Source organism: Agrilus planipennis, unplaced genomic scaffold (genome assembly GCF_000699045.2).
Source record: "Agrilus planipennis isolate EAB-ADULT unplaced genomic scaffold, Apla_2.0 scaffold106, whole genome shotgun sequence".
NCBI lineage: Eukaryota > Metazoa > Arthropoda > Insecta > Coleoptera > Buprestidae > Agrilus > Agrilus planipennis.
This window is the reverse complement of record NW_020438893.1, coordinates 571,172-586,955: the sequence shown is the minus strand read 5'-3', so window position 1 is coordinate 586,955 and position 15,784 is coordinate 571,172. Positions and strand designations below refer to the sequence as shown.

General features: G+C 36.1%; 1 protein-coding gene across 1 annotated transcript in view; it reads right to left on the bottom strand.

The window, feature by feature from the left end:
• Positions 1–15,784, bottom strand: part of LOC108736879 (epithelial discoidin domain-containing receptor 1) — a 406,840-nt gene that overhangs the window by 124,375 nt on the left and 266,681 nt on the right. Inside the window, exon 7 of the mRNA XM_018469473.1 lies at positions 13,679–13,722. The gene's annotated coding sequence lies outside the window, so the exon portion shown is untranslated. The remainder of the gene's footprint in view (positions 1–13,678; positions 13,723–15,784) is intronic.

The window sequence follows — 15,784 nt, the reverse complement described above, 5'->3', positions numbered from 1 at the left end:
ATAAATCAAATGTGGAAACATGAAGTTGCATGATGTTGTCTAAATTAACACCCGCCGTCACGAGGGGTGGAATAGAATCGCATAACTTTTTCTGCCAAGTCACTTCTTTTCGTTCGAAGGGAGAGGCGGAGAGATTAGAGAAGACATACGGCCGGCTAACGCTCCCACATTTCAGAAATTTCATAAAACGAGATATGTTTTGACAGATACTAATGGTCGTAAAATGCTTCCATCAGAACACGTTTAACTTTAGTTTTAAAACTCTAACGTAAGTAGGAACAAGCCGTTCCAATAACAGCTGCGCCAGACAGAAAATCTAACCCGCAAAAGATTTTAATTAATGTAATAAGTTATTGCAGTTCAGCTATTTTTAAAATTACAACAAAGTATTATGGAAACGTAATTTCGAGTTAAATGCTACAGCTTCTCTGGACCATTTAGCGGACTTGATTCACATGATTCCTTTTTGGACCAAAATCCTCTATTTTGGTCAGTGAATTTCAATCATATTTAATCATCAATCGCCCGCTGCAAAGACTTCGCTTTTCTACAATAATTCACCTTCCATTATCTCCTTTATAGGGCTGAAATTGTTCTGGAAAGATTATACTGCAAAATGTAGATTCTAGAGAATTCTGGCCTTCTTTGTAGTTATGCTAGGGCACTCTCGGCAACCCGCTATATACGCCAAGGGTTGCGCCTCTTTACGTATGCTGGGTTGCCCACACATTCCGAATTTCTGTGTGGTTTTCGTGGATCATGTGGGCAAATACTGAGATAATAATATTTCATAGACAGTTTTTTTTCTTTTACTGTCTTCATTTCGTCTGTCTCGTCATTCTCTCCCCAACCTTTGTCACGATTCCTATAAGAGAGCTGAAGATTCACCAATTTTGCACCACCATGTGAATGGGTGGGACAGTCTGCTCACCAATATTAGCTGGTAGGAATAAAACACAACAACGTTTTTGTTTTTCTAACATGAACGACGGGTTGCCAATATTATAATCTGTGAACACATTTTGCCTAATAGGCTGCATAATTAGCATAGATTTGAGATTATCATATTAAGAACTAATTGTTAAAAAAGACACTACAACCTGCACAAACGTTATTTGTAGATGTTTAATGTTTTGAAGTTTCGCAAAAAGAAAATCGTTTTGAAACACTATCTATTATCTCTACCAAACTCAAAAATGAGTCACATGATACATATTTGTTTATTTTATTGTAAACTTTTTAGAATGGCCCTTGAAGATAATAAATTTGAACCATGTAAGGAGAAAGGAACCGCTGACGGCGGCATTAAACTATAGGGAATAAATAACAAGGAATAGTGACACATGAAGATTAATAGTATCTTGGGACGTTACCTGTCCCTTATACGCATGAAATATTAGCAAAGGGGAATGGGATAAAATGTCGGTCAACGGACAGGAACTAGGACAAACAAGGAATAAGAAATGGCACGGGCTGAAACAACAGCAGCCTCCGACTTGGGATGCACTCAGTTATCGACATACGTACATACATACATATAAAACTTTAATTCGATAAGTTACAGATGCTTTTTCGACATTAAATTTATTAAACCTTGCATACCTTCGAAACCATTGATATACGAGGGTGGATTGATAAGTTTCCGGCCTAACCAAGAGATGACGCCACTAGGCCTACCTTGAGGTGACATTCTATAGTACCATCCTTGGATAGCTTGTAGCTATAGTTTCAGCCCGATCTCCTTGCTAGTGTAGGTTTGACAGCACGCTGAACAAGACGCCTCTGTGGTTTTCGTAAAAATGGAAAAGCAGGAAAATCGTGCTGTTATCAAATACTTTTATTTGAAGGGGTTAACGCCGAAGGAAATTAAAAAAGAGATGGACTCAACACTGCGGACATCCTCCCCGTCATATTCAACCGTTAAGCAGTGGGTTTCCGAGTTTAAAAAGGGTCGTGTGAGCACCTCTGATGGGCCTCGCTCAGGACGCCCCGTTGAGGTCACAACTCCAGATATGATCGAAAAAATTCATCAAATAGTGCTGGGAGACCGCAGATTGAAAGTGCGTGAGATAGCTGAGACCTGTAAGATGTCATATGAACGTGTGCAACATATTTTGCACCAACATTTGCATATGGAAAAGCTCTGTGCAAGATGGGTGCCGCGTTTGCTAACAGTCGACCAAAAATTGATTCGAAAAAACATTTCTACCGCAAATTTGTCATTGTATAAGCGTAATCCAAGCGAATTTTTGCGTCGATTCGTAACCGTTGACGAAACGTGGGTCCACCACTACACTCCTGAAACCAAAGAACAGTCTAAACAGTGGATTGGACCAGGGGAACCAACTCCAAAGAAGGCAAAAACAATTTTTTCGGCGAACAAGGTTATGGCTACTGTTTTTTGGGATGCAAGAGGTATTATATACATTGATTACCTTGCAAAGGGTAATACTATCACTGGTCAATACTACGCAGACTTATTGCAACGTTTGAGCCACGAGGTGAAAATTAAACGACCTCATCTGGCGAAGAAAAAAATCTTGTTTCATCACGATAACGCACCAGCGCACACGTCAATCGTTGCGACGGCTAAAATCAACGATCTAAAGTTTGAATTGATGCCGCACCCTCCTTACTCTCCAGACCTAGCCCCGAGTGACTATTTTCTGTTCCCTAATCTCAAAAAATGGCTTGGCGGTAAGAGATTTGCGGACAATGAAGAAGTAATCGAAGCTGTAAATGGTTATTTTGAGGAGCTTGACGAATCAGTCTATAGAGATGGCATTAATAGACTGGAACACCGCTATGAGAAATGTATCAGCCTTGGAGGAGATTATGTTGAGAAATAAAAAAAAAAAATTTTTAAAAACCTTGTTTTTCTTGGTCAGGCCGGAAACTTATCAATCCACCCTCGTAGATTTCCAAATTTCGGAAAATTAGATTCGTTACTGGTTACGTAAAATTCTGTAAGAAAATACAGTAACAATTTCTATTAAATCACATGTTTTAAATTAGTTTTAGAACGAATAGGTTAATTGAGTAAAGGATTTCAATTTAGTGCGAACAAAGGCAATAACATACATACGTAGACTGGCTATTTATCCGAAATCCAATTACATTCGGACATGTTGGGTGAAATTAATGTTTTCTGGTGATGTCCACATGGAGGTAGACATCTGCGTCTAAAGCAACCAATGTATCAGCTTAAGCAGGCAGAACATTAATTTCACCATAATGTCAACCGTTTTAAACATATTATTGCTATAACATTCATCAACTCACGACTGGTACAAAATTGCCTGAATTCAATGGTCCTGCATTTTAAACTCGATAAAGAAACAGTTCTTTTATTGCATTTTTTGGACGTAGTATACATGCACCTACCTAAAAGTTGACATTACATTACATCACATAATAATTTACCATAATACGTGTTTTTTATTAACACATATCTCGTTGAAGCGAAGTGTAGAAATTAAAGAAAGCTTAAGAGATATGATGATATTATTTCCATTATGGTCAACAAACTAATGCAGAATTCTGTGTTGGTAAATAATATGTGGGCCCAACAGAAAGACCAGTTAAAAAGCGGTTTCTTGAACATGCGAAATAGATAATTCATTTTACAAGTGTAGGTACTTGGGCATTTCGTTTCATTTATATTAAACACCTTAAGAAGCTTTTCCAGAATGGTAGAATGTGGTCTAAATGAACTATTAGATTCAGATGTTTCGTCAGTATTGACATCTTCAGTGATACTAATATAATCTTGATTTTTGTATTTAGAAGACTTAACGTAACGGTTTAGAAAAATGAAAAGTTCATGTAACATGTGCACCGCAATTTCGAATTTATCGTATCTAAATTTAATTTTACGTATCAGATATCAAAGTTAAAGGCCTGCTGCACCCGGAAGCCGACCCTCTTGTTTAATCTAATCGTCAACAGAACAATTTAACAATGGTTTACAGAAGACTTTATAGCCTTTTGTTTAAGTTCAAACACTTGGGCATTGATGACATGGATTTAATCGACGGAAGCGATAAACTTTTTACAGTGACTGTAGTAATTCGAAGGCGGTACCTAAGCAAGTACATTTATGTATCTGTGTATTGCACAAGTACATCAACACATGTACCTACGTGATTATGTATTATAAACATTCACGATTTGGTTCGTGATCGTCATACTGTCTGCAAGAAAGTTGCACATGTCATTTATGACTGTCGTAAATTATTTATTCAAAATGAGCCCAATGAATGTCTTAATAATCGACTGATAAATCATATGCGAGGAGCCAATCCCATAACAAATCACTTTTTAAAGTCAACAACAAAGAACAAGAAACATGTGTATCTCAAAACTGAAGTATTGTTATGTCAGTTGAATATATTTTTTAAAAGGTTGCAAATTATGTCATTTTATTACCGAAGTACGGATGTTATTGAATATTTTTTGATATCTTGAGCACCTAAAATAGGGTTCTGATACATATTGGAAGTATCGGATAATTTTAGTAAATTTAATACAAACGAAAGGTAAAGGATTTCAGTTGATGAGAACGATTCGAAAGATTCTAAAAGACCATCTAATGCTGTAATACCAACACATCAACAAATGCGCCATAGATAATCTCCAGAATACCTAAAGGCCAGTGGATTAATGCAGCTTATATACATGCACCATCATAACGATCGGTGAACCATATCGGCGATATAACTAACTAGCGCATACTGCACGTTAAGTAAACGATTTCTGCAAAACATAAAAAGCCCTAGTTTATATCCATAATTTCGTATCAATTGCATGCATGCAAAGGATACCTAGATACATATTTTGTTGCGCTAATCCAATGGGCTTATTGGAATACACATGTACATCCCTTAAGCTCTAAATCTTTCCAATACCTGCGTTTGTACTTATACAAATATGAACATTGAACATGTTTGTGAAGCTGAACAAGCAATTGAAAAATGGATTTTATTTACAAAAGCCAGAGGTCTTACAGAAGATATATGTATTCACTAAAAAAAAGAGTCAAAATATTGTTATCGATTCATCACTGTAAATTTTTTTAAAGAAGTTTTGTCTGATTCCCAATGATATTTGACTATTGATGGTAGGTATTACACAAACTTTCTTGTAATGGAAAACCCTATGAAAACTCTGATACTCAATAATTCTGAACGATTTCGACTCCTAACAGCATTTTTGGCATTCAAAGGTTCTTTGGCTTAATTATACTTGATGATTCTACGCGACAATTTTGGTTTCCGATAGTAAATATCTGTGACAGTTGAAGTTCCTTGAAACTCAGGGATATGGTTTGATTCGATGACTTTTTCAACTCGATAGTATTTGTTTTTTGTTGAGGTTCGATTAAAACAATATATCTTTTCTCAATGGGTGTACTGCTGTACCACATATATAAATACCTGATCGAAGGACCACCGTATAAATAAGACACGGAACTGTAAAATGTATATGTACATTTATTTACACTTTTACCTAAGTAACAACTGATTATGAGAATTTGTTCTCAGCTGAGTCTACTTTAGACTCTGGAAACTCAAAGTGGAGTTTTTAGTTGAAATGTTTTAGAACGAATCGAATCTTCGACTTCGACTTCGACTCCGACTTCTTATTTTTTTGACAAATTTTAGTATTTATGTTACCCTTCTGATGGAAGGGGCAACAACCAGAATTGTGTGTACTAACACGCACACACAAACAAATTATGCCTGGTCCTAAGAAATTCAATAGAACTACAAACTAGGTATTTATAATATTGAATAGTGATTGAAAATTCCAAATGACTAATAGGTAGGTATACATGAATGAGAGGTACAAAAGAGGTAATAAAACTATTTACAATGGGGGTAAGAAATATATACAGATTATGGGGTTTTTCTTAGGACCAACTTACGACTAATAGCCTATAATAATGTAATGCCTACTGCTTGATCAAATAAATGTTATGATTATAAGTTTAAAATATTTACAAATATCGGCAATAGTCTTTTGCGCCGAAACATATTTGTAATTTGTTGAAATTTAATGCTGCATCTAACATTTGACACCTTCAGTACTCCATCAATGGTATCTATTTTAATTCAAAATTTAGATTTTCATTAACAGATACATACTGTTTCCACGTTCCGGAAAATAAAAATAGACTTAAGAATATACGTACGGAAACACTGTGTTAATTTGGCTGCCTCATGCCATAATATTTCAAAATTCTCCCTCGTGTGTTATGAAATTAATCTGGGAACGTTACACTTCAGGTATAATTACTTACAAAAGAAAAATTACCCTTAAATTGCGCAGACAATATTAAGAAAGTTTCGTGTTTAACGACGCGTAGAAGACATCATTTCCTGATAACAAACGTCACCGTAATGAATTTTCCGAGAAACGTTATTTCGAAAAGTAAAGATCGCCATAACATTTCCACTCCTTCTATTTATTACCAGGTAATACTACTCTACGAATAATAGGTCAACGGTAGCATACCAACTCGACCCTTAGTCATTTTTTGTTTACATATGTCTATGAACAAATTTCTTTACTGCTTGTAATTTTTTATCTTCGTTTTATCATTTATTTACTAATAGGGTTTCAATAAAATAAAATCTTCATTAATTATATTATTATATCAATAGATACTACTTTGATAAGTAAATAAAAAGTTTCGGATTAAAAATTGTTCGAGTCAAAATTTAGAAGGGGCACAACAAGGGTGCATAAAAACCGCAATCCCTCTCCAGTCTACGCCGTTGTCTTCAGCATCGACGACGTCAAGGGAGTTCCATCACGCTTCTTAGACGTCTGGAAGTTTATGAAGTTTCATATTTTGTTACAGTTACTACATTATTAAGTTCGTCTTATTTTCCTTGAATCATTCATAAGCCAGCTAGTTTTGCCAGACATCAGGATGTCTCTAACTCCTCCTTCGACAATTGAATTTTGCCATTAACCGGAAAGCAATTCTATTATTTGGATGCAGGCCAGGGTCGTCATAGGGAACGAGCGTATTTTAACCTTGATTTATCTTTATGTTATTCTCTAAAACTAAGGTATTTTTATATAACTGTTACTTCTACCAAAATTTTGTGACTATTATACGTGGGCCAGCTGATAAACGTCGATAAGTTTTTGTATTCCGTTACCGATAAACTTTTATAGTCTTTTCTGAGTTTAAGCAGTCATAACTTTCTTCATCATATCAATTATAGTGTAATAATTGTCCTTAAAATCCTTTATAATCTGAAGGAACAAGTGGAAGTCTGGCGGCGCCAAATCCGGAGAGTATGGCAGATGCAGAAAAGGTTCAAAGTTTATTTTAAAATAAGCCTTTCACTTTCACTTCCCCAGGTGTCAAGTTTTTCCTTTTATTAACATGAGCTCACTTTTGAATATATATAAATACCGCATTGTGACCTGTATGTCTGTCTTTAAAGCTAACTATGTGTTGACTTTTACAGACTGAAAAGTCGCTTGTTACAATGAGAAAGTTTGAAATAGGGACAGGTACTTTTTCCCGTACTGTACGTACTTGTATAATAAAGAAAAATACGTTTCCTAGCGACACTTTTCCGTATTATTAAATAATCCTATGATTCCCATTGAATTTGTCCTCAGGACGCAACGAGAAAACTTACGCTAAAACAATTTTAAACGAGAACACGTCTGAAATATCCATTCGCCACACTAAAAAGGGAGTTACAAACGGAATGCATTTAGTTAATCTCATTGAAGAAAGTATTGACTTACAGCAGTAACCGCGGCCGAAGAAAGACCTCGACTGGTTAATATTAATGAGATGATGGGGAGGCCGTATTAGGGTTGAAGTAACAAGAATAAGGAACTAAATAATAACTAACCAAGCTTACCAGTAGGTAATAACTGTAATAATAAACGCGAAATATGATAAAGGAAATTGAGAAGGAAGCCAAACCTTTCTGCCTGTCCTTATTAGGTATATACATTTATATATATATTTGTACATTCTAGATGTAATTTGGTTTGTAATATTCTGGATCACGTAAGGCAGCTAATAATATTGTCACTGTATGTATTTAATAATAAGATTAAAGTTCGATGAACACGGAAATACTCCTTTATATAGCATTAGTAGCAGATACGTAAAAAAGAAGTGGATTCAGGGTGTCTCATTCACCTCCTGAAGTTAAAAAAGTGAATTTGAAACGAGCAGGGGTGATGGTTGGTTTTGGATGGGGTGCACTGAAGAGGGAAGGTACGAAAGGCTTCCATCCAAAGGGGAAAATTCAGAAACTAAGAAAAAATAAAATAAATCGACTCTGAGGCTATAACCATTTTGTGACATAATAGAGAGTATGAGAAGGAGACGGGGTAGCAAAATTTAATTTTAAAAAGTTGATGTTTTTATTTGTCATCCCTCAATAGCTTTTCCTATTCCTTTTCCTCCAACTCAAGATAGATATTATGTATTCAAGATAGCAAAACATTATGGAATAACACAAGAAAAATTGATTTTCTTTCTATAATTTTTGTATACACACCTCCCCCTTAAAGTGGACGATTTTTCTCGCCATCATGACACAGCATCAGTTTACCTACTGGCTGCGAATGCCTTAATCAATTGATGAATAATTGTAAATTTAATTGTTTATCCTACACCGAAGAAATTTCTAATTACGTGCCTGACTCTTAGGTTTCCAATATCGCCGTTTCAGTCTCTTATATAAAACCGCCTCGTTGCTTCGTCCTCTTACCCCTTCCGTTATCCACTTCATCTTTTTCTTATTTCTTTCGTTAGGTCGTAAATTTCGGGAGAAAGGAATTCGAAAGTTATTTGCGCCATTATAGGGACGTGAAATAAATCAGTATTAGTGTAACTCTGCTCCTTTAAACGTCTAAGTTTTCTCGGGAAACGATCATCCAACCTTCACAAGTCCGCAATTTATGAAAGAAGCGTTACAACGAAAATTACATATATTTTACGGGGTATGCCAGGTCCGGACTCAGCGTGACGCGTTACGACAACAACGACCTCCGTACAGAAATAATACGAAATGAATGAGAAAAGCTAGTCTTGAATAGTATTATAGTTTTCCAGGCTTTTGGACCGTGGAAATGTTGATTTATGGACTATCGTGCATGCACTAATTCAGATTATCCCAGATCTTTCATTTTGCACTTGATTGTGGACTCATCATAAGGTCATCAATGGTTGGACAAAAAAAAACCTTTGGGTGTTTCATTCCCACCAGCCAGTAATGCTGGTGGGCGGACAGTCCCTCCGGACTACGCCGGAAGGTAGGGCGGAAGGCCCTCTTCAGCCTTCTTTCAGGAATCGTGGGAATGGGTGGGTGGTGGTTCGGGTGAGAAAGATGAGACGGACGAAATGAAAACAGAAGAGAATGAAAGATTATCTGTGGAATATTACTGCCTCAGCATTTGCCTAGGTGATCCAAGTAAACCACAGAAAAACTTGGACCAAGGCAGACGGACCCGGAATAGAACCGGCGTCCTCCCGAATGCTAAGCAATGGTCTAAACCTCTAGGACACGCACCTGCACACTTTCCTATCCTGAGGTAATCTTAACATTTCCCTAAAACTGTAACAACCCACATCCTTAACTATTTGCAAACAGTAATCTAATATAGGTCTACCCTTACTCCTCCTAAATCTCCTCCTGTCTTTGCCTCTAATATGTCTCTGAATAGACTTTCGTGCCTAAGAAGGTGTCCTACCAACCTATCTCGCCTATTTCTTATTGACTTCCATATAGTTCTCTGTTCTCCTATTCTTTTTAATTGTCTACAGTATCCTCATCATTCGCCTGTAACCACATTTCGAACGGTTCTAACCTTTTCTTTTCCGGCGCACCCACCGCCCATGTTTCGCATCCGCACAGTGCCGCTTTCCAAACATACACCTTTAACAATCCTTTTCGAATTTCTAAATTAACCCTTCGCGGTAATCCTTTTTATTGAAGGTAACTCGACCCTGCGCTATCCTCTGCTTTATATTCCTACCACTACTTTCGTCCTGACTTATCTGACTTCCTAGATACCTAAAATCAGCCACTTCTTCTAATCTTTCGTCTCCTATCTTTATATTCTCTCTTTCTCTACTTTTTCTTCCCTTGCATACCAGAATTTTTGTCTTACTTTTACTTATTTTCATACAATACTGTTTTATCAATACCTCTTCCATTCAATTAAAGCTATCTCTAACTCTTCCTTGCTAGATTGTGGTTTGTGAAAGAGAAATATCGTTTACCTTGAAATAGCTAGATTTTTTGTTACTAATGGACAATACTAACGCATAATAATCCTTGAAAATTAAATACCTATACTAGAAGTAGTTGAATATTGTTCCGCTTAATTTGAATTATTCTTTCTATTACATCGTTCTGATAAATCGTTCCTTCTTACAGAATGACAGTGAGTTATTTTATTAGCAAGTCACTCTACTTTTGAACAATGACATAAACGTTCCAGATCATTTTTATTTGTTAAAACGATTTCAACCCGCATTATGCAAATCACTGGAACGTATAATATGTGATTCCAATTCTTTATATTATAGGTTGATACTAAAGAGTAACCCAGCGGGATTGGAAAACCAGAAGCATCAACAACCCACACGAAATACATACATATGTACGTCTCTTATTATCCACCTGCTGCTACGTCTTGGCAAGTCTCTTCCGAACATAATAAGTTAAGATGTATACGCTGCACATTATTTTGCATACGTTTATCATGACGAAAGTGAAGAGTTAATGTAAATAAGGAGTTTGAATCGTTACTTGCAAATCCTGCGAGCAATTAATTATACAGGGTGTGGCGTTTGAGAAAAAAAAACACGGATTTTTGACAAAAAGTACAACAAAAGAGTGTAATAATGTTTTGCAACCCAATGACAATTAATTACGCAAATTATCTTCCTAAAATTGGACCCTTAATTCGTTTGAATATGGGCCTCTAGTGGACTAGACTGGCCGGCGTTAAAACTATCACAATTTTTTCAAAATTTTTCAAAAGTGTTACATTTTAAGTTCCATATCATTGATTATAAACGTTACACCCTGTATACAATACGTCCAACAGAGTGTTCTGGTTTTTGAAAGAACAAAGAACTGAAACTAATTTAACGAATTGCTTGTTAAAAGTGCACCCATTCGTTCTTTCATTCATTCATTATCTTAACCAATTTAATTTACTTTATAATCTTCTTTAACGGTAAATAGTGCGATTAATAGTCCATGTAAACTCTGAAGAATAACAATTTCCCGAGTCGCGACAAAAGTTTTGTTGGCAAAAAGGGACTCGAACAAATCATGAAGAATTTACAACTTTCAAACTACAAAAAGTACGGAGAAACTTATGGTTCGCTATTCCGTCTGTCGGATGGGAGCAACTTTTCAAAGAATCCGGAGACATCAGGACCCTTTTTTACTTTCTGGTAATGAACTGTGTAACTACACAATTAATCCAAAAGGTAGTAATAAAGTGAATGCGACGATAAATATTTGACATTGTAAACGACAAATTGGCTTGGAACCAAATTATATGGGGCAGCATATTATAAGGGGGTAGGCATATAGAAAATATCCAATAAAATATTGACGTCGCGCTTAAAATTTCAAAGAAAAAATAACCTACGAAAACAAAACCCTGCAATAATAAATTGCATAATAAAATAAGGGTTAAGACTAAGGTGTTGTGTTATGTGGTCGTAAAAAATTTGTCATTTTTTTTGTTGGACACTACGAAAAATGTTGAACTGTTCCAGATAACAATGTAAACCGTGGATATTGCAGTAATATAGAACATCTGCCGCAGGAATAAAGTTGTTTGGAGTCCGTGCTTTTCGTCCGGGGTTCATGGCACCTGTTAGCGGACGCTCTCCGCCGCGACGCGACGGACGCCTCGCTTCAATTGCGAGGGGTCCAAGAGGGAAACGGATTTAATAAAAATGAACATTTATCATGCATTGTTTAATGTTCCCGTTATAAAATGTGACGTAAAAGAACGGCAGTTTGGGCGCAATTAATAGCACTCAGATTTTATGTGCGTGCGATAGGGATGGGAGAGAGGTAGGGTGGTGGCTTTATTTGCTGCGGCAGATGTATTGCGACGTTGTTTGGTTTACGGTCACAGTTGTCGATAAAGTTTGTCTGAAAACTGTAACACGCCATGTATAATGCGTGCCGCAAATGGAGGTATAATTTTAAAATTTCGGTGAGAACGAAGTTTTAAAGTTCAGTCGTTAAAATTGACCACATTTCCATAAAATTATCGTTTAACTTTTATTTATTCAATTCATTCGCTTTAGAGACAAATAAATTGAAAAACTCTCTTAAAAATATTAGGATGAAAGTAGAGTTAGAAGTAGTATCAACTTTGGTCGCTGATTCTCGATATTTAATATGTAAGAGGTCACAAGGCACATGATAGCGCAGGGAAAACAATAAGTGCTAGTTCACACGACGCGCATGGAACGCGCGCGTTCGAAGGGGCGTCAAAAGTCTTGCAGAGTACAAAGTCATTCTTACGTACGCGTTTCGTCGGCGCGCTGATTTTAAAACGCGAGCAGACCGATGGGACATTGGTTTTATGAGTGTGTTCACACGAAGCGTTCTATCAGTTTGCAAAAGAAGTTGCCGCTTTCTTTTAGTTTGTCTGCAGTAAATGCATATAAATAATGGCAATACAATTAACCATCTTCTGTTGTTCGTCATTGTTGTACTGACACTGAGTTCGCCAAACACACCGTATACGACAAAATTTCTTGACTGTGAAAGAAGAAAGTCGTTATGATATTGGCAACGCAGCGAGATTCTATTCCGTTGCTCGGTTAACCAAATGCGCCCTTAGGTATTTTATTTCTTATTTATGTTTCTCTATTCAGAACTGTTCATAGAAGCCGATAGAATGTATCACGCATGTTGTTCCACCCTTTTGATACTATAATTTATTTCCACGCGTGAACCATCTAAACACATATCTAAACCCCAATTTACTGCAAAATATCAATTTTCAAGTGTATAAGTAAATGCCAAAGGAAAAGCTGTTATAATGGAGCAACTGTGTGAAGATGCAGAACTAATTTTCGTTCAGTTTCTCTGCAAGTAATACACTTTACGTATTTCAAGATAGCTACACTCGCGGACAATAATACACTTTAGGTGTTCCAAAAATAGGAACGTAATCTCATAACATAGCAGCACCTTTGCAGTTAACGACTCGCGCTGTTTTTGTTTCGTTACAATGTGAATTCCTTTTTTATTGCCTAAGCGTGCTCCGTTCCACGGTTTCGGGATAAGCGCAATAGTAAAGTTCCTATAATTTCGGTTTAATTGTAGCAATCTGTGCCGTCTCAAACCGCCGAGAACGGACGTAATAAACCTAATTACTCGCTAAACTAACATCTGCCGAACGATCTCCTTTTTTTGTCCAGCTCGTACCGAGGGGAAGCGGTTTCGAATTTTTATAGATCACCAGAAAGTTCTTGGCCTCTACGTGAATCGCCAATGCAAACTTTTTGGATCTCATCAGCACGCTGTTATTAGTTTCGATAACAAACCGTTTAATTTATTTGCTACCCAATAACTACAGCGATGTAGAAATTTGCTACTAATAATTGCATTAATTTGATGTAAGGGTTAAGATTACTCACCACTTGGAGATGTTCGGCCATAAGACAATAGTGTTTTCTTCTATCTGCAACAAAAAAGATATTTCAGCAAAATTGAATAAACGAACTTAAATAAGTAGAATTTGAATAATGAGATTTTTAGACTGAAAAAGTTCAACTTTTAGCATGTGCAATTCCAGGTTTTTCCCCGCTGGATCTTCTTTGCCGAGTTGCTCCGTCAGAAGTCCAGGCACGTGACAACTGGGGTTATTTAATTTCCAACGGAAGTCGGATGATAACGTAATTCACATGACTTAGACTAGATATCAAAGTTTGCCTAGGGCACCGAACTTCGATAGAGTCGGAAACTTTTTCAATTTTTACTCTCTGCGACGACACATAAATTCCGTAGTACTTATTGCTTGCATCAAACGTGATTTCGGCGAAGAAGAATTTGTATTATGATTTCGTGTGGAATGCCTCAAATAATTTTTCAATTAAAGCATAAAGCTTTTGGTATGCCTATACCTACCTTTATTACAAAACTAAATATAGGTAGATACCCCGCAGTTACTGATGCGATTTCAATGAGACCTTGAGAAAATGTTCTTTGTATCACTCTGATCAAAGTCTCAATGGCTACAAGTCTCAAAAGTCTTAATTTTTGGCATAAGTCTGTTTAAATTTTCCTAAGGTATATAACTACCTAAGTTTTCGTAAGTTTCGATATTTTGTAACATTTGAGACATTTGATCAGGACGATTGAAAGGAAATAATTGTATATAATAAACTTTTTGCAATGGTTCTTACTACAACACTTTGTTTATTGAAATTTCCATTATACAATTTTTCACACGAGAATGATGCTCTTTCCGGAGGTAGGTAATTCACTTTAATTTTCTTTTCCGTGTTACTAATTCAAGGCAGAAGAAATGCTTTATGTAGTAATTTTAAACGCGGAAACCGAAGCCCGGGTAATTACCATGCTATTATCCTTAAGGCGACTTGTACGTGATTCTTATGCGAAACGATCTCCTTTCCGGGGAGGCATTCCCGAAACATTTGACGGATGATAAGACTTTGTCACACCAGATCACGTATTTCATTAAAGAAACTTAAATTCATTTACAACGTGCTCGTCAATTTATTTTACCGGGACGCTAATTAGGCGTCTTTCACGACAAATTTTGAAAATTAAACGAAAGATCGTCCCTCTGGCCACACTATGATACAAAACCACACCATTTACACGAGGGTACTGGGATCCGTCAAATGGGCATACACCATCTGGTGGCAAAATTTATAACTCGAATGAGGGAAAAATTTACATAGGAACTGTATAAGCAAATTGTAAAATTGTTTATTAAAATAATAAAACACGTTAAAAAAGTAAAAATTTTTTTGATGATGGAGTCGACGAAGTTTTCTTCTAAAGTTAAATCAAATAAAAAGTTAATATGTTCAGTGAAAAGCTGCAATAGCACTTCAGACATAGATCTTCACTCTTCACCTACATTAACTACTTTCCAATAAAAACTAACCGTTTTATATATGTAAAAAATATATTCGGAAAATTAGAGAAAAAAGTAAACTAATAGAAGCTTGGATGAAAGCAGTAGGTATCAAAGAAGTGAATTCCGGAATAAAAATTTGTTCACGTCATTTTAATGCACATGATTATATTTCAGCAAGTATTTACCATCAGCCATAACCTTAATATTTAAAACTAGAATCATACTAAAATTATAAAGTGAGAAATTATTTATTCCTGTGTAATTGATTTAACACAATTCTAATGATACGATATAAGTATTTTGAGGTTAAGAACCTACCTGCTGCAATACAACAAAGTTGCAATAATGTGTTTGCAACGTTCTCTTAAATCGGCTTTGCACGTGCAAGTCATTGATATGATATTGCTTAAATCACCCAGAATCACCTCACCAATTATATAACGTGAATCACTTTTTAAATCCGAAGTTTGTAAAAAGTAGGCAGTAAACTTGACGGAATTTGAAGTCTAGCTTCCGGATTTGTTATTTCCGAATTTTATAATGTGATTGGCATTAAAAACACGCTCACCTTCAACGAAATTTCGTTTCTGAGGCTTTGTGTCAGCCCAATAACATATTGTGTCAATACTTATCA